Source organism: Meles meles, chromosome 10 (assembly GCF_922984935.1).
Source record: "Meles meles chromosome 10, mMelMel3.1 paternal haplotype, whole genome shotgun sequence".
NCBI classification, from domain to species: domain Eukaryota; kingdom Metazoa; phylum Chordata; class Mammalia; order Carnivora; family Mustelidae; genus Meles; species Meles meles.
This window is the reverse complement of record NC_060075.1, coordinates 40,783,319-40,802,952: the sequence shown is the minus strand read 5'-3', so window position 1 is coordinate 40,802,952 and position 19,634 is coordinate 40,783,319.

Sequence of the window (19,634 nt, the reverse complement as noted above, 5' to 3'; positions counted from 1 at the left end):
CATAAAACTGCTTTGTTTAGAGCCATTTCTTCTTGTAAAACGTGCTGTAAATAGTGATTAGCTACTTAGCTAGGCTACAAACTAAACTTAGTTTAATGAAAAGAATACTTGTTTTTATGATCAGAAGTTGTGGATAAGAGACCAAATTTTATAAGAGTAAGAAACCTCAATTTTCTTAATCTGTAAATTTAGGATTACAGTTGCTTGTCCTGTCCACCATATAAACTAGATTTGACATCAGATGAAATTACTCTAGAGTAACTCTTATTTTGCTCATACTCTAAATTTATGAATACCCCCTTCATTAGCATATCTTCTCCCAATCTTTTGGAAATTCTTATCATATTGGAGAAAAACAACATTCTTTACCTCATGCATCTTGCAAGACCTCAGTACAGGATGTTGAAGGAGACGAAATAAGCTTATGGAGCAGGAATGAATCTGCGTTCATAAATTCAGACTTTTAAGAGCTATCTCTGGTACAAAGTGATAATTGTTCTCTAATATTTCTTTTCCCTTTCTCTCAGAAACAGAATGCCCCAAGTCTTAGCCCATGGCTTCTCAGAATAAAGATCACATTCCCTTGTCTACAGGGTGTGTCTCTGTGAATACATTCCTGCCGATGGGACATAAGCAGAAGCAGTATGTGAACCTTTGGTGGGGAGTGTCCTCTCCCCTCAGCTTTCTCTTCTCACTGTCTGTAATATGGATATCTGTAAATTTTGACTTCCTCATCCCACCAACACTTGAGACATATACTGTTCATATTCTCACTCTGCTGGTGAGGAATTAAGACACAGAGGGGCCAGATACCTTATCAAAGACACGTAATCCTGATGGAGCTGGGATTCCCCACTCAGGTAGTCTGGCTGGTGAGACTGTGCGTGAAATTACTGCTTCTCCTAGGAGGACAGTGGAAGGTTTGTTCTGCCTCTCTCCCCGCTGGGCTAGATGGGATGTAAGGGTAGTCATCCCTGTGACTTCCCTTTCATATACGTTAGTGAGGTTCCATATACATTACCAAGTTTTTGGGTTGGCCTTGGTGGTCCACTGGTCGTCTTTCTACTGTAGGACACTTCAGTTGAAATGTCCGTTGTGAGGAGGGTAAATTGAGAAAGATATTGACTAGAGCATAAAAAGCTCGAAGCCTAGAATGGAGATGTTAGACACAGTAGAATTAACATTTCAGAAGTGATGAAACTGTACCTATTCTGCTCCCAATTGCCCAAGGAGTCTTAATTTTATAATGATTTTATAATGAGAAAACTCCTTTTCTTTTCTCTTCAAGGAAATAGTGAGGTCTATTGCTCCTTTGTCTAGAAAAATTTGTGGGAGGGCTTCATGTGTTTTGTTTTCAAAGCTGAAATCCAATGGGATTAAGGCAAGAGGGATTTCTTTTAAGTTGAAGGAGGCTATTAGAGACTGAATCAGGAGCAGAGAGAAGACTGTACATCAGGGAACAAAACTAGAAGTTTATATGGTTTTACAACTTCATCTGAGGGGGTGGAAGAGTTCAGGGAATAGTCTTTGATGGTTTCATATTGCAGATAAAAGATAAAATGATGAGGAAAGTAATTTTTTAACTACAAAAGACTAAATTTATCCTGGAGTTTTAAAAGCTGCTGGGCAAAAGAGCATGAATGATGTTTCAGTGACAATCAGCCAAGCAACAGCAAATCCACGTGGTCCTCCCTGTATTTCCCATCTGCTTGTGGTCTGAAAGCGACTTTGTACTGAAAAACCAGTTGTACCTCCTCCATCCATCAGCTTGGCTGGAGGCTATAGTGGTCTGTTGTGTGGCTATTCTTTCTGTCCCTTATTATTGCTCTAAACGTTTGGGATTGCTTGGAGATCATAAGGAATCAGAACCACTGAAATACTTATCATCCCAACCTACCTTACTCTTTCGGTCAGCTTGCTTTGAGTTCCCCATGCCATTCTTGGATTATGGGATTCTGGTCAATCCAGAAGACCCAGGTGGGATTCAGTTTCTTTCAAGTTTTGTGTGACCACAGATTACAGTACCATTCCCAGTCCAAAGACTCATAATTCATCCTGGGGACATTCTTTTCGTTTCAAACTTTATCCTTCCCAAAGTTCTAAGTTTGTGAAAAGAAAGAACTGGTTGCTCTACCGTGAACTTCTGAAACAAGCAAACATGGAGCCTACTCTGTGTTTCAAGGCAAAGGAAGGGAACGAGAATGTAGGCCAAATGATATATCCTAAAATTATCCTGTTCTACACATATCACATGTAGACATATTTTATCTATAGACTGAGAATGGGCAAATGAGAATCCAGCCAAACAATCAGTCTTCAAATTCCCATCTGCCTCATGGTCATTGAGGGCTTGGCTAGTGAGTCTTTCTGTTCTCAGTTGCCCATCAGAGGCCTTTGCCATGTGGGTCACTTCCAATTTGTAGGCATTCGTGGTCCCAGCTTCTCCTGCTTGCCAGGAAATCTGCATTCAGTTTCCCCTGGGATCCCTGAGCTTAGTCCATCTTCATTGTAGTCTTTGCTCCCTGAGTTCCAGGAGGCCCACTGCTGGCAGATAACTTACCTTTCATCTTGGACCAGGGGACAGTAATGTCCTTTCAGTTGTTTTCCTCTGGCATTACTATTTCTCTTTCTTTTCTCCCCACAATGTCTGGCATCACCTGCTAACCTGTATTCCAACATTCCCTGACATAAAACTCGACTCACAAAGCATTTTATGAAGCATGTAGTACTCTATAAGTGAGCAGTATTTTTTGGTATTAGAACAATTACACTTGCTAAAATCTGATTTTTCTTAAATAGTTGTACTCAATAAAAGCAGTTTTAAATGGAGAAGGATAAAACAAGCAAATGATTTTGAATATTTTCAGAAGCTTTAGAAATTGATGGTCCTTGTTATTTTTATATTTCCTACGTTGGAGCTACCTGTGACAAATGGAGTCTAGGGCATTTGCGTGAATGCATTTTTGGCTCTAGTCCCATTAGAAGGGTCAGAACAATCTTTCCATTGGCTAGTCCAGAAAACTGCCATAATTTGCCAGTCCAACTGACACTTTGCCAACTGGTTGTCCAACTGGCACTAGTAGCTTATATGAGACTGAACATGAAATGTTTAAACACTAATACCTCTGAGCCCCTGGATCAGTGTGTCTGTGCTGTGGGGAGACCTGTTTTCAGCTGCAATTCCAATAAAAAAAATTATGTTTTCTTCCAAAAAGGAATGAGCAGAATCAAATCCTCCCATTATTACAGGACAACTGGAGAATGCAGAGCAGAATCCCATGGCCAGGCTGTGTTGTAGAGGTGGGTCTTGCCGATGTGAGAATACCTTCGTGAGCAATGAGGATATCAGGAACCTTAGGAACCATTATGGGTGTAGCATTTACTAATAGTGTGCCTGACTCATAGTAGATGCATCAAATATGTTAGCTAAACATGAAAATGAGGGATATTAGAAGGAATGCTTCCACTCTGGATGGCATTTGTAAAGACTCAGACTTCGAAGTGAAATGTAAGTAATTACTGATTAGAGATTGGGATTTGCCCTCAGTGATAGGCTGGGTATTGGTATCTGATTATATATACACACCCTACCCCTTTAAAACTCCTTAAAACTTCTTAATGGCTCTCTGTTGCCCTTAGGATAAAGTCCAGATTCCTCAGTTAGCCATATGCCAGGATTTTTGTCCTGTCTTTTTTTTTTTTTTCCAAGTTTATTTTGAGTTACACCTACCATTCCTCAGCCCATCACCATACAAATTCTGTGCATTAGCCATCAAACAACCTTCTCCTTGAATAGGTAAACAACTTATAGTACATCCATACGTTGGAACGCTACTCAGCAACAAAAAGCATTGTATTTCTGATGGCTCCAGCTCAAAAACTTTATGTTGATACCTAGACATGAGAATACATATCAATAATAACATTAAGAAGAAATTCAAGAATAAGCAGAACCAATCCACAGTGATGAAAGTTAGAACAGATACTGACTATGGTTGGTAGAAATTGAATTGAGGGGTCACAAAGGGGCTTTTCAGGGGACAATAATCTTCTATGTCTTCACTGGGATATGAGTTACACAGTTGAATATGTGTGTCTAAATTCATCAAAGTACATTTCAGGCATGTAAATTTTACTGAAGAATATTCCTACAGTTTGCTTTTTATAGGTCAGTTTATGCCACATCGGGTCTCAGTACCTTTGTTCATGTCTTCTGCTGGGAATCCCTGTATTCCACACTCTCCCTACAGCTCTCCACCTGGCAAATGCCTGCTAGTTTATGAAGCTCAGGTAGAGTCACACCTCTGTGGAGCCTTTCCTGACATTATTTTGGATCACTAATGTGGCCAAGTAGCCCTGCCTTTGTGCATTCTTCAAAAGTTCCTTAACTAGGGGCGCCTGGGTGGCTCAGTGGGCTAAAGCCTCTGCCTTTGGCTCAGGTCATGATCCCAGGACTCTGGGATCATGACCTGCATCAGGCTCTCTGCTCAGCAGGGAGCCTGCTTCCTCCTCTCTCTCTGCCTGCCTCTCTGCCTACTTGTGATCTCTATCTGTCAAATAAATAAATAAAATCTTAAAAAAAAAAAAGTTCCTTAACTAAAAGGTGTTGGACATTTTTATCCATACCCCAAGAATAGATTATCTGTAGTTGTTGAATGTTATCCTTAAATTAACTATACAATAAGGTATTTATAAATGCTTTTAGGATGTGGTTTCAGCCACTTACAGTAAGTTATTTTCTCAGGAATTTGCTTCACCATGCTCTCATTCACATGTGAATTCCCTCCTGTGATTCTTTATACTTCCCTCCCACACTGCCCTTCTTCTCAGGGTCCTGGGTAGTACAGTGGAGAGGTAGAGTCACATAGACGCTCAGGAGACTGGTTTCCCTCATGGCTTCTACGACCTTAGGAAAGTGAGTCAATTTCTCTGAATCTCAGTTTTCTCGTCTCTGAAATGGAATCAGATGGTCCGACTCTTGGCATTATCAGGAACAGATGGAAACATCGTGAATGACTTCCAGTCTGGGACTTGACCGTAGTACTCCTGCTCCACACTTTTCAGCCCCTGTGTGCTGCCTGTTGTCCTAACAGATTGTTGCTTTTTACTGATGTGGGCCCAGTGGCTTGTTGGGCCTGCTGCCCACGTCTCGCATTGTTTCGGTTGTGCTGTTTTCCCTGGTCAGACAGATATCTTCACCAAGGGCAATCACAGATTTTCCTGTTTTCTGGCTCTTGAGGCAGGTAGGGTTATGGATAGTCTGAGACTTCTCCAAGTACAACTTTGCCAACATTTTTAAAAATATGTACTTAGCTCTTATAATAATACCGAGCTTTCCTCTTGAGTGGTGTCTTCTCTGTTTATAGGATAAACACGTCTGCTTTCCCAGATATGCACCCAGAGTTGTGCCTCTGTTACTGTTCATGAAGTAGGCACATACTGTCTTCTTTGAGGATGAAATTTTTCTTGACTACTGAAGGCCATGAAGCCCTGATATTATATTCAAATAGAGTAGTTCACAGCCCACACCAGCCATAGTAAAGGAAAAATCTCTTTCCCATGGACTAATGTCTTATTGTTCTCATTGTCATCTGACAAGAACAGTCAAGATTCCAAAGGTATTGTTGGCAAGCTACATCACCACCATACTTTTCTAAATAAGTTGAAGAAATAAGGTATGGTGAGGATGAATTCCCCTAGTATCAGAACATAGGATCCTTGCTGCTGAGAAGTTGAGATAAGAATATTATACCCCAGGGGTGCCTGGGTGGCTCCGTGGGTTGGGCCTCTGCCTTCTGCTCAGGTCATGATCTCAGGGTCCTAGGATCGAGCCCCACATTGGGCTCTCTGCTCAGCGGGGAGCCTGCTTCCCCCTCTCTCTCTACCTGCCTCTCTACCTAGTTGTGATCTCTTTCTCTGTCAAATAAATAAATAAAATCTTAAAAAAAAAGAATATTATGCCCCATACCTGATAACACTTAATTTTTTTCCTTTTAATTAATACACATATGTTGTCACCACTTATTAAATCATCAAGATTAGGTTAGCTTTTGAGCTCATAGATAGAATGAAGAGAGGGAACACATTTTCCTGAGGTTAATGACTGATACTAATGGTCTGGCACATCATTTGTTAAATGAAAGATATAGAAAGAGGAAAATTATGTGTGAAAAGATTAAAGAGTGAAAATCACAGAGAATTACTGTGTTTTGGGTAAGAAAGGCAGAAAGTGAGGGGTCACACACCATGTTGGCTAGATGAAAGAAAAGCATTCTTGGGAAGAAGACATGGTATTAGTTCAGAGTAGAGAGGTGTGGACGGAGCAGCCTTGGGGAGAAAAGGGAGGAAGAAGGCAAGAAGAAGCTGGTTGTCTCCAAAAACTGGAGTATACACGGGCAGGAGTCTGGAAGGGAGGGAGGTGGTCTTTGTGAAATGACTGAACCCATTCTTTGAAGTTAAGCCTTCAGATGTCTTTGTAATAATTCATAGGACACTTCAGAGGAACCGTGATTGAACTGGCAGCACAACAAGGAATAGGCCCTGGAAGGCACCATTCGGAAAGAAGCGCTGCTTGCCCGGCCTGTCCATCTTGGGTCCAGGATCCTAGCTGCTCCAGATGCTTGGATCGCAAGGTACAAATATACACTTCTTGTAAGCCTGGGTTTTACAAAACAACATTAGGTATGACTAGATGAGGAGCTGAACCCAAATATATGAATCATACTTAATTAATACAATACTACTAAATAACCATAAACATTATACTTTACATATGTGTGTGAAAAACTCCACTAGGATTCCCAGTGTTGTTCTACGATTGATTGTAACTAAGGAGTTGGAGGCTACGAGAATGTTCTGTGCTGGATCTGTTCTGGGTATGCTTTCTTTGAAAACTTTGCATCTGTGATGATTCTCTTCTATGTCACTAGGTTCTTCATTGTGTGATTTCCCTGCTTGAATCAGGATTAATTAATTGCTGGAAATTCTCAGTTGTTTCATTTACAATTGGTAAAGCTCACACTTAAAGTGCAGGTTTTGCTACCAGCTCTCTGTCTGTTCTTAATTTGCTGCTTTATGTGTTTAATTGAGGGACCTTGTAATAACAGCAACAATAATTGGAAATGCTTCTCTATTCTACACACTTAACATATGTGTGAACAACTTAGTTGGCACAAAACTCCATGAGGTAGGAAGTGGTGCCATCCCTACTGCATTGTTGGGACACTCAGGCACAGAGACATAAAGTAACTTGCTCCAAGTCTCTGTCCTGGTAATTAGCAAAGGGGACAGCTTGAATCCAGACCTAGTGCCCTGAACTCTTGCCATTTACTGTCTCTCAAAAGCTTCATTCTTCCTCCTAGGTAACTTGGCTATTAGCATTATTGAAATGGTTTCTCTCTCTTCTATATTCCATGTGTCATCCTCCATTTTGATGGAAGGTTTGTCTTCTAATCAGACCCATATATGGCAAAGCTAACTCTGCTATGCAGAAGTCTGTTTTTCCCCCCTTTTTCACACTATCAAATATCTCATACCTACCCTTTTTAATAAATATATTTTCATTTTAACCTATGTGCTACTATTTGATCATCAATGTATTTTGCTTTAATATATCTATAATCCAGAAGAATAGACCATCCTGATAATAGAGATGATGGTGCTTTGATGTGGATGTTTAAGGTGGGAGAGCTCAGCACTGGGTAGGGACTGAAGTGGAACTAAGCCTGACTGCTGTCTCATGAGGAATAAAGGAGTGTTGGGAGGGAAGGGCCAGTGAAGTGAGTTTTGAGCCCGAGCTTGAAAGAAATAATGAGTTTGTGCTGATAGCACCCTACAAGATAATCTGTGTGGATGAGCGTCTGAACAAAGTTTGGTGGCAAAAATGACCAAGATGCAAGAAATCTGCAGCAGTTCCCTTCATTTCTCACCAGATATAGTGATCTCTATTATTACGATTATTGTTTTTTGGCTTCTCAGATAGTTTTAACTTATTTTTAGAAATGTTATCACAGCTTTATCTTTATTGTGACCAGATGTGAGCAGATTCAGAGCAATTGGAATTGTCTGGAAATGTTAGAGTTTTTGCAAAGCAGACACATCAGTCAGAGGTAGACTGCTGTAGATTATAAACACAAGCCAAAACACTTTGCACGAATGACAAAAACAAGAAACAGATAAAAATCTCTATAAGAATACATTGCTAATTTATGTATCTATTAAATATAGTATTGTAAAGTTTATTAAGTTGCTTCAAATGCCTATTTCCTATAAAATCACTAACTTGTAAGCTAATGCTATTTATTTTTAGTCATTAATTCACCCTTCTTTATGATAGGTAAGAGCCTCACAAAGGTTTCATGTCACAAGGATCTGAGAGATCATTGAATATAAGCCTTCCATTTTGCAAAAGACAAAACAGAGGCTCAAAGACATAAAATGATCTTCCTAAGGTCACATAACTGGTTACTATCATAGCCGAAGCTAGAATTCTGATCTTCTAACATTTGGGTCATGAAGTGCTTATTTTACTAATATTCCCTGAGGTGGCCCTTTATGGCAGTACTTGGAAAGTCAGCCCCTTAAGAGTCTGCTACTAATTACATCATACATTATCCACAAATAGTGCAGTACATTATAAATCATAAGAGGACTTTATGAAACTAAATAAAATATAAACAGGATTGAATTTTTGTTATATGACACATTAGAGAGATTGACATTAGAGGCAAGGATAGAAAATGATGGTGCTATTTTAGGGAGACTTGAATTAAAAAAAAAAAAGGAACTGGGTATAGCAGTAAATCAAGGTAGATTCTTCATCAGGGAGTGATGTGATTTTATGATGTTCTAGGAAGATTATTTTATCAGTTATAGGGATACTGGCAAAAAGTCAAGTAGAAACCAAGGGAAGGAAAATGATACCAGAGGCTTCCGAGGTGATCCAGAATTGACACGAGATAATGTAGCTTCCAGTGATGGCAGCAGCCGTGAACCACTATTTGTTTAGTGTTTGTGCCTGTTTAGGCTGCTGGAACCAAAAAACCCTACACTGGGTGGCTTAAACAAAACAAATTTATTTCTCCCAGTTCTAGAGGCTGGGAAGTCCAAGATCAAGGCATCAGCAGATTCTGTGTCTGAGAGCCAGCCACCTGGTTCACTGTCATCTTCTCACTGTATCCTCATATGGACAGAAGGGGCCAGGGAGCTCTCTGGGATCTCTTTTATAGGGGCACTAATCTCATTCGTGAGGTCATGCCCTCATGACCTGATCACCTCCCAAAGGCTCCATGTCCCAATACCATCACATAGGAAATGGATTTTGATGCAGACATTCAGTATATAGCAATTAGTGACTGGATAATATCAATAATGGGGAAAGGTGAAAATTTATTTGTCATGGTTCCTAACCAAGTCTTTGAAATCTATGGAAATTAGAAAATGCACCCACCCAAGTCTCAACCTTTGTGATTCTGATTTTGTCCCATGTGAATTCTCACTCAAGAGATGATAGTGTATGTGAAGTGATAAATAAAAGTGTTTTGGGAACCAACAGGAAAAAATGACTTTCAAAAAGGAGATGTAGGGATTCATAAGCCTACAAAAGCAATTTATTCTTCTTCCTTGAAAAGCTGTTTCATAAGTTAAATAAGTAGACCACTGCTAGTTAATGATAAAGCTGTGTATTCCTTTTTTTTTTTAAAGATTTTATTTATTTATTTGACAGAGAGAGATCACAAGTAGATAGAGAGGCAGGCAGAGAGAGAGAGAGATAGAGAGAGAGAGAAGCAGGCTCCCTGCTGAGCAGAGAGCCCGATGTGGGACTCGATCCCAGGACCCCGAGATCATGACCTGAGCCGAAGGCAGCGGCTTAACCCACTGAGCCACCCAGGCGCCCCAAGCTGTGTATTCCTTACAGGTAACTGAGATTAGTCTCAAACACAACACCTCTAAGGGCACCTGGGTGGCTCAGTGGGTTAAAGCCTCTGCCTTCAGCTCAGGTCATGATCCTGGGGTCCTGGGATCAAGCCCCGCTTTGGGCTCTCTGCTCAGCGGGAAGCCTGCATCCCCCTGCCTCTCTGCCTACTTGTGATCTCTGTCTGTCAAATAAATAAATGAAATCTTTAAAAAACAAAACAAAACACAACACCTCTAGACTTGCTAATATAAGCAGATAGAAATAAGTCCGGATCAAGAATACAAGGATTATTTGCTTTCAAGTGTCTGGTGTTTTTATTTCACCTTTTCTCCTTCTCCTCATTTTTCATTCTCTTTCCCAAGTCCTTGGGTAATTTTCCTTTTAATACACACCTCTCTCTGTGTGTGCTCGGGCTCCTCTCTCCAGATGGAGTCCTCTGCGAGGAGGAGGAGTGGGAAGGAAACTTAATGGTGCCAAACCTCCTGCCTAAGTGTGAAGACAAGTAGTCCTGATCGTTTGCCTTGAGAGAAACTGGAGCATGGTAGGGTTTGTTTGTAAGCACAGAACCTGCCCCAATTCTTTCTCATTGTCCTGCTCCCCTTGAGTCATTCTAATCTGAAAATCCTGCTGAAAAGTCTAAAAGATTCACGAAGGGGCTTCTTTTATCTTCTAAAGATTGCCACTCAGTGTTTTGCATTCTCAGAGTAGGTGCCTCTCAGCCTCTACCTTGCAAATGCCAAAAAGTACAGGCTGAAGACTCACAAGTTCAGGTCTCCCTCTTGGACTTCTCTGCACTCCAGATAAGTATACAGCTGATGCTCAACATCGCCTCTTACATGTGTAATATGTCTCACTTTTAATGCACTCATAACTCAGTTTATCAGCTTTCCCCAAAAACCTGTCTCCCCCACCCAGACGTGCTCATATTAGTTACTAGCAATTCCATTCTTAAGGTTTCATAGGACAAAACAAAAACAAATGAAACTCCTTGGAGTCATTATTGACTAGTTTCTTTCACTCACCTCTCACGTCTAATTTGTCAGCAGATCCCTTCACAGTATGTTCAAAATATATCCTGGCTTCCAGCTATGATGGACTGGCTTGGAGCTAACTAATCCTCCTGCTGAGAGCAACTAGAAAATCTGGATAAAATATAGAAAAACATCTGCTTGAAGGCATTGTATGGTTTCCAAGGCAGCCAGGATTTGAGGAGCCATAATCCCAGAATAAAGAGAATTGCAGAGAAGTGAGATTTACCTTCTAAGCCACTTTTGCCCCTGAGGCAGTGTAGGCCAGTCAGAAAAGCTGAGCAAAAAGCAGTTCTGGGAAGTCCGGTGGTACCGGGGAGATAAAAAAACTGGACTGTAGGGCCTGCCGGCTGAATGGGCCCGGATTCTCAGTTGAAAGCCCTCAATGTCAACATGCAAGGAATAAGGGCAAAACAAACAGATCAGGCCTGACAAAGCTTAAGCTCTGAGTGGGTTAATGATTCTGCTCCTACTCAAAACTGCCTTCTAGAAGCTTAAGAAAGGCCCTTTGGAGGAAGATGATATCACCCTTTGGGTCCTCTACCATTTTTCTATAAACTGCCATGATTTATTATATATATAACCTTGGGAAAGAGTTGACAAAAGAAATACCCACAGGTGGTTTAGATATGGGAATTTAAAATAACTTTTATAGTTGTGTTCAGGAGGGGCACCTGGGTGGCTCAGTCAGTTAAGCATCTGCGTCTGGCTCAGGTCATGATCCCCGGGGTCCTGGGATCCAGCCCTGTGTTGTTGTGGTCCTCGCTGGGCTGCTTGTTCAGTGGAGAATCTGTTTCTCCCTCTCCCTCTGCCCCTCCCACCCTTACTAGTGCTCACTCTCTCTAAAATAAATAAAACCTTTAAAAATTTTTTTGTTTAGGAAATATTAATGACAAAACAGAAAACTTTGCCGGAGAGCTGAAATCTGTAATAAAGAATAAGTGGAAATGAAAAACTGAAAATTATCATTTTCTGATGGTGATTTTTTAAATGCCTTCTTTAATTTTGTTTTGATAAATCAAGAGGTTTTTCAATTCTTGTAGTCATCTCAAAAAACGAACTTCAGGTTTTATTGGTTCTTTCTAGAGAAATGGCTTTGTTTGCAAGAGGCAGCTATAGATTAACCTAGTAAACCATGCCAAGATTCAGTTTTCACATCCAGAAACTGCAGGTTTTAGATTAAATGAATATTTGTTGAACTTTAGTAAAATGTTGATTTTTGAGTTGTAAAGAGAACAACTCTGTGGAGATGTGCCAAAGGCTGGCAGAAATTCAGAACTGAGCTTAGGAGAGAAGTCTGGGTTAGAATCATAAGCTAGATGGTAGTTTATCTGCCCAGAGGTGGCAGTTGTAGCTAAAAGGGTGCATGGGATCACCACAAAAGTCAGTGAAAAGACAGAAGAGGGAGTGTAGAAAGGATAGGAATGCAGATCTGGACATCTGTGCATTTCCAACTAGCTGTCTTTATCAATCCCAGGCTTGATCACCAGCCAAACTACTAACAGTGCAAAATAAACAAACAAACACCCTTCCCCTGAAAAATGTTTTGCTAAACAATTTTCTTCTTCTTTTTCCCCCACTACTACTACTACTTCTTCTTCCTCTTTGCCTCCACCCCCTCCCTTTCCCTCTCCTCCCCCTCTTCTTCCTCCCCCTCTTCCCACTCTTCCCCTTCCTTCTCTTCTTCCTCCTCCTCCTCCTCTTCTTCTTTATCCTTTTCCAATAGAGGGTAAAGTGGATATATGTATGTATAAATGAATGACTTATGCTTCAAAAAAGTAGGGATTTTTGAGCAATGTTAAAAAAATGGTTTTTAAAGAGAACGTAAAAAACTAAGATCATGCAGTCCTATCCTCTGGGAATCCGTTAATTTAAGGACAAGGGTATTGAATTGTAGGTGACTCTAAGGGACATGGTGACACCAGGGTTTTAGGAAATTTCCATGGCTTTGTGATTTTAAAGCAGGTGTTGGGTTCCTTGGAAGATAAATCAAAACATCTATTAAAGGTATGTATTTATCACAACCGTAATGTTTTCAGGTCTTCTGTTTTAGCCATTTACATGTATAGCTTGCCCAAGATTGAATGCTTTTAATTTCTTGAGCATATAGACCATAAATATTATGTGAACCTTATGACATGTAGTCAATGACCTATAATCTCAAATTGAAAACTGTGCTGATCTGGCATGCTGTAAGAAATTTTCATCTTCCTGGTATTATCAAAATTCTGACATGCTTTTAAAAAATTGTTAAAATTAACTACGACACTTGCTTTAGTATACACATTGCCTTATAATTTACAATGTATTTGCCATGCTGAAAGATTGATTTCAGATAGGTCTAGCTTGTCTGGCTGGGGAAAAAAAATTGTCATTCTGTTTTATAGAATAAAACAAGACTCCACAAGACACATTCAGTTAAAATGAAGCAAAATCTGCGGTGTTTGAGAATGGTAATGCCTTGTGTTATCTGGATTTATTGATCAAAATAAAATCAGTGTTCCATTTCAGATCTGCCTGCAGCAGCATGCTCTTTTCAACAGCCCCAATTTTTTAAAAACGCTTCCCACTAAACTCTCCACCCCCCACCAACCTGTTTTCAGCATAAAAGTCTCACAGAATTGCATACTAACTGGAAGATTAATAAGTTGTTTCCTATAATGTTAAGGTAGAAATAAGCTAATGAATTAAAAACCCATAGGGAAGGGAGCTTTTGAAAAGTGCTTTCTTAGCACCTGAAATTACTAGAAGTTTCTATTGAACACAACAGGTTAGATTTGAATGAAAACCTAATCTTAAAATTAAAAAGTATAGCCTGAGAGACTGTGGAAAATACTTGCTTATAAAGTCTTAAAACTTTTTCTTTTATGAGGAATTAGGTACATAGGGTGTTAATTTTTAACTCAACTAAACAAGAGACAAAAATCTATTCCTGAGAACTACCCCAAAACTTAATGTCTAAAACAACAATTTTATTTAATCTCAAAATTCTATGGATCTGGTATTCAGGCAGAGCTTAGCTGGGTGATTTTTCTGCTCCTCCATTGTCTTAATGGGGATAACTTAGTGGTACTCAGCTGGCAGGTGAACTGGTCGGCAGTTTCCCAGGTGTTTTCACTTGACATCCTTGGTGTGGCTGGTTGGAAGACTGGACTCTTTGAGTCTCCAACTTTTAATGGAAGTAATTAAAAAAAAAAATTGCAACAGATTTTAACACAGCAAACTCTGTTTCAGTTTTGGGTCTTTGGAGAAGCCAAGATGGGATTAGATAGGCAGGAGAATTCTTGAGGGTAAACATCTGTGAAGAATAAAGAGAGAGGGAGCCAATTGTCAGAGCCGCCACACGGCAACAAAGGTCTGACATCTATGAAAGGAAAGAGGGAAAGTAGAAGAGTAGTAGAAGGTAGTAGAAGACTCAAACTTTGATGGAATCCTGGCAAGTCTCAGCTCTGAGCAAAAGTTGCCCATTGGAGGAGTCCCATGGCAGGCGAAAATGAGCTGGGTCTAATATCACGTTGTGCTAAGTCGTTGGCTGGAAGTGTACTGAGAAAAATAATTGCCCGTTGAATCCAAAGGGACAATAACCATACTTCCCACAGTAGGTTCTATTGTATGTCAATGTAAAGCAGTTCTGTGGCTCCCGTATTGACCCAGATAAGCATTCCATAAATAAAACTGGGAAGATGTGATATGGCATTAAGTAATTAGGCTTATAAGAATAAGTAAACACCAACTTACTCCTAAAGAGTAAATGTTCAGAGAACCACCATCTTGATTAGCCGACTTTGAGAGAGTCTGAGGAGTTGTGCTTGCTCCCTCAACCGAAAAAGAAAATAGCCGTAGTCTGGCTATAGGCACTCAAGTCTTTGGCCAGGTTTATCTTCTGGGCCATTTCTGATTTATGATAGAACAGTCTTCCCTTTCCATGCCGATGAGCCTGGGCAGTGGGGTTGAGTATGGGCTGAAGGCTCTTGGGGAAGAGTGTGGTCATCTTCTGTGGTCACAGAAGGAAAATAAACTGACTGTGAGCTATGCTTTGAGTCATTGTGTAAAATCACTATAGCCAGAACAATTCTATTTGATTTACAAATTATTTATGCCCAGACGAAATGTGGAAATAAAGTTTCTGGGAGCTAGAATGTTAATTATTGCTTTGGCTCTTCAACTGGAAATGCCTAAATGCCTTCCAGGACTGAAACTCCTTTTACATTTCTTCTGGAACTTTAAGGGAAGCAGGTTGGCAGTGACGAAGATGGATTATCCTCTGATGTGGTGAGTGATGACAGAACATTCTGCCTGAGGTCACAGTGGGAAGACAAGAATATTTTCTTATCCTTGTCCTGGAATGGAAACTGATTTCTTTCAGTTCTTGAGAATATCCGGCTTTGGTGGAGTCATTAAGAGCTGGTGTGCATGAGGCTCTTCTAGGCAACTTGCTGATTAATTGATTGATTGATGAAGTATAGTTGACATACAATGTTATATTAGTTTCAGGTGTACAACAACATAGTGAATTGATCATTCCATACATTACTCAACTTTTAAAATTATTTTATTTTATTTTTCAGTGTTTCAAAATTCATTGTTTATGCACCACACCCAGTGCTCCATGCAATACGTGCCTTCCTTAATACCCACCACCACGCTCACCCCACCCCCCACCACTCTCCCCTCCAAAACCCTCAGTTTGTTTCTCAGTCCACAGTCTCTCATGGTTCATCTCCTCCTCCAATTTCCCCCAACTCACTTCTCTCCATCTCTCAACGTGCTCCATGTTATTCCCTATGCTCCACAAGTAAGTGAAACCATATGATAACTGACTCTCTCTGCTTGACTTATCTCACTCAGCATAATCTCCTCCAGTCCTGTCCATATTGATACAAAAGTTGGATATTCATTCTTTCTGATGGAGGCATAATATTCCATTGTGTGTGTGTGTGTGTGTGTGTGTGTGTGTGTATACCATATCTTCTTTATCCATTCATCTCTTGAAGGGCATCTTGGTTCTTTCCACAGTTTGGCAACTGTGGCCATTGCCACTATGAACATTGGGGTACAGATGGCCCTTCTTTTCACTACATCTGGATCTTTAGGGTAAATACCCAGTAGTGTAATTGTAGGGTCATAGGGAAGCTCTATTTTTAATTTCTTAAGGACTCTCCACACTGTTCTCCAAAGTGGCCGCACGAACTTGCATTCCCACCAACTGCATAAGAGGGTTCCCCTTTCTCCTCATCCTCTCCAGCATGTGTTATTTACTGTCTTGTTAATTTTTGACATTCTGACTGGTATAAGGTGGTATCTCAATGTGGTTTTGATTGGAATCTCCCTGATGGCTAATGATGATGAACATTCTTCTCGAACACACATCCATTCTTTATCCAGAATAGACCACATACTGGGTCACAAATCAGGGCTCAACAGATACCAAAAGATTGAGATTATTCCCTGCATATTCTCAGACCACAACGCTTTGAAACTGGAAATCGACCACTTGAAAGCTAAAGACCACCCTGCTTAAGAATGTTTGGATAAACTGGTAAATCAAAGAAGAACTTAAACAATTCATGGAAACCAATGAGAATGAAGATACATTGGTCCAAAACCTATGGAATACAGCAAAGGTGGTCCTAAGGGGGAAGTACATAGCCATCCAAGCCTCCCTCAAAGAAAATTGAAAAAAATCCAGAATACACCAGCTTTCTTTACACCTTAAAGAACTGGAGAATCAATGTTTTTATTTAAAAAGCAGATATCAGGGCTCTAGCTCTAGAGTTTCTGGCCATAGTAGGTCTGGGATAGGGTTCAAAGCTTCTTTCTGCATTATTAAGAAGCTTCACTGATAAGTCTAATGAACACTAAAATTTGAGAAACATTACTATCAGACAGATGTAAAAGAAAGGATGCAGTTATAAGGATAATGCTCAATATCAGGTTTATTCATAATCCCACTATTAATTATAGGCGTATATATTTTCAAACTGTTACTTTCAAAAAATACTGCATATACATATATGTTGTATTAGGATTTATTCTAGGACACAGGGATACAAAAAGAATGAGACACCATCTTTTCCATAGCTCACAGTTTGATGAGAGAATAGGTAAACACACATTATATATCAAATATATAATAAATAAAAAATATCTATACCATAAAAGTGCATAAAGGGAAGTGGAATGTTCTGGGGGCTATAAATAATGCCTCTACAGACAAAGTGATATACAGACTGGGTTCTGAAGGGTATGCAGGTCTGTGCTAAATAAGGGCAGGAAAAACAATTTAGAAGGAAGTAATGATTTATACATACACACAGGGATGTGCTTGAGCATCTGTAAGTAGTTTAAGTAGGACATAAGCTGTAAGGGAAAGAGATGTAAAGGATGAATCTGGAGAGGTAGGTAGGGAACAGTGTATAAAAGGTCTTATATTCCATGCTAAATAGTATAGTTTTTTTTTAAATATTTTAGGTTTTTATCCATTATGCCAAAGTGTTTTTTGGTTTTGTTTTGTTTTGCTTTGCTTTAGTGGGTCATGGATCCCTCTGGGGTGATCTACCAGAAAGTTTCACATGTTTATACATGCAAAAAATTCTACATCTAATTTCAGGGGAGTCATAGTCCAAAGAACCGCTGTTGTAGATGGTGCTTAAAGAAAGTCAGATTGTCAGGTTTAGAGTAATTGCTCTGGTTAGTTCAGCAGTTGGACTGGGTGAGAGAAGACCAGATTACAGGCTGGGAGATGAGTTTGGAGGTAGTGGCAAGAGAAATGAAATGGGAAATCAAAAATAGCAGAATTGGGGATCATTCCTAAAGAGAATAAAAGTTGAAGACTTCTCCCAGGTTTCTGACTAAGCCTTTGATTATATGGAAGTGTTATGCAATGCAATAGGAAATATGAGAAAGCTCTCATGGAAGAAGGAATGCAGACAATGATATTGGTTTTGCACATGTTAAATTTTATATGAGAGCTGGTGTTTTAGAAACAGTTGTATCCATGGGTCTCTTGCTCAGAGGATAGATCAGTGTAGCAGATATAGTTGTTTCCAACTAAGTCTGTAACATCTCACCTCTTTCTTGCTGGTCAAGCTCTGACTTTGTGTCTTCCCTCTCTGTGCAGTTTGGGACATAAGACTAACCTCATTCTAGTAAGGATTGCCTCTCAGCTTGATCATAGAGAAACCATTCCCCCTTGCCATTGATTTGCTTAGGAAGTGGCTGGTGATTCAGTTCTGGTCAATAAGAAATAAAGGGATGTCTTTTGGGACCTGCTGGGAGAGTTCCTCAATGCTCATAAGGCCATTGATGTGTGAATGTGCCGCCTCGAGCAGGTGTAATGATCTTTAACCTGTGGAGTAAACTAGCCATTATGCGGAGGATGGTCTTTCTGCTATTTGTAACCAAAATTATTCTAAATTTGGGATTGAGATTGATCTCCCTGTCTATCTATTCATCTCTCATGGGAAAAATAACACAACATAAAATTTGTCATCTTAAACATGCTTACGTGTACAGTTCAGTAGTGTTAAGTATAACCACATTGTTGTGAAACAGATCTCCAGAACTTTTCATCTTGCAAATACGGAACTTCATACTCATTAAACAACAACTCTCCCTCCCTTCATCCCCCACCCCACTGCCCCTGGCCACCATCGTGGATTTTGTGAATGAAAAGTTGTTAACTAAAACCTTGCCCAGAGAGAGAACAAAACCTTGTCCAGAGAGAACATAAAACTGGAAAGACTGGTGTGTTAGGAGGAGATGGAGGAAGAAAGGTCTACAAAGGAGATGGAGAAAGATGGACGGGAGGTAGAAAGAGAGCTGACATGCAAGTTCGTGAGGCCCATGAGGGAGAGGGGGATGGATTAATGATCATATCCAGTGCTACAGAAAGGTGTATTCAAGTAAGGTCTAAAAATGTCAACACTACTTTGTAGTTGGGAATCATGGGTGATGTCGATAAGATATGTTTCAGTGCAATAGGGTTGAAAGCTGGAGCTGAAGAGGGGATGATAATTGAATAGGAGGTTTCACAGCAAGAGAAAAAGCCACACAGTGAAATCCCTCCTTTTCTAAACTCACCCCTTGAACACCCAGCTAATATTTGCTCTGTTTTCAGCTCTATGATGTAGAGAGTGTTGCCACAGAGACTGGAACAAAGCAGAAGCTTGAGCTTCAGAGGCCTGGGTTATCTCCCTGCTGCCTAAATGAGCTCGTGTCCTCTAGAACAACTTTGACTGCTGGCCAGCTTTGTGAGTTTGGTTCAGCTCTGTGAACCCTGTGGCTGTATATTGTTTTATACTTACACCATGGTCCGGGAAGAGGTATTGTTTCTTTGAGAGGGTCTAGTTTGCCCAGTGGAGGGATCTCATTTAAACACTGTCCCAGTTTCAGGACTGTATGCACCTTAGGAAACATAGTTGGGCCTGTCTAGGACAGCCCCTGGCACAGCCTTATCTGCTTTAAATTTAAAGCAACCTCATTATTATTTCTCCATTTCCCCATAGCACTAGAGGTAGAAAATATATTAGTATTTTGCAGTGACAAAGGTCACTTTAATCTCCATATTTTTTTCTCTGTATCTACAAAAATGAACATTTTAATGAAAGCTTGCAATCTGTTTAATTATAACCCCAAGTGGCTGAACTGCCAAGTTAGTGGTCTAATGCCATTCATCCTCCGAAACTCTA